This window comes from Wasmannia auropunctata, unplaced genomic scaffold (assembly GCF_000956235.1).
Source record: "Wasmannia auropunctata unplaced genomic scaffold, wasmannia.A_1.0 LD336090.1, whole genome shotgun sequence".
Lineage (NCBI taxonomy): Eukaryota > Metazoa > Arthropoda > Insecta > Hymenoptera > Formicidae > Wasmannia > Wasmannia auropunctata.
The window spans coordinates 203,257-204,085 of record NW_012026800.1 but is presented as its reverse complement, the minus strand read 5'-3'; positions in this window follow the sequence as shown (position 1 = coordinate 204,085).

Sequence of the window (829 nt, the reverse complement as noted above, 5' to 3'; positions counted from 1 at the left end):
TGACATCTATACTTAAAACACCTGTTTTATTTTTTTGTTTGTTAAATCTCTTGTATAAAAATAATTGCTCATCACTCCAGTACATAACGAAAAATGCATCCATACCTATATCTCTTATAAAACCGGCAAATTCGGTTTTATATTTTAATTCGGCAATAGATAAAATAGGATCGGTGATATTACTTAACCCTAACGCTAGATCATTATGTAACTATTTAGCTTTCCGTAAAACATTTTCATTGTATAGATGAGCTGGTTCTATGTCTCCAAATGTCATTATTTCGTTCGCTTCCTTTCTTTTCCATGCATATACCGATGATGCGCATAATTCTTTTACAACCCTTGCTCGATGAGCACCACGCAATTGCCGTTTATTTGTGTGTTTAATATTTGTCGTGTCGCTAGTAGTTAGTAGATATATAAATATCAATTTCCTCTGCCGTTGGCTTAAGTTAAGACTATACGCATTAATAACTGTTTGACATTCAGAGCGTTTTCCCCAGAATTGAAGATATATTTCACCTTCATTATAATTAATTTTTGCATTTTTAAATGAAAAGGAAGTTTTAAAGCTTTTTATAATTCTGAGATGATTACGTCAGTCCAACCCTTATTTAAAACTGTATACGTATACGATCTTTATAAACAGCGTTTATAAAGTTATTAAGTTTATACAGTTATTAATGCGTATAGTCTTAACTTAAGCCAACGGCAGAGGAAATTGATATTTATATATCTACTAACTACTAGCGACACGACAAATATTAAACACACAAATAAACGGCAATTGCGTGGTGCTCATCGAGCAAGGGTTGTAAAAGAATTATGC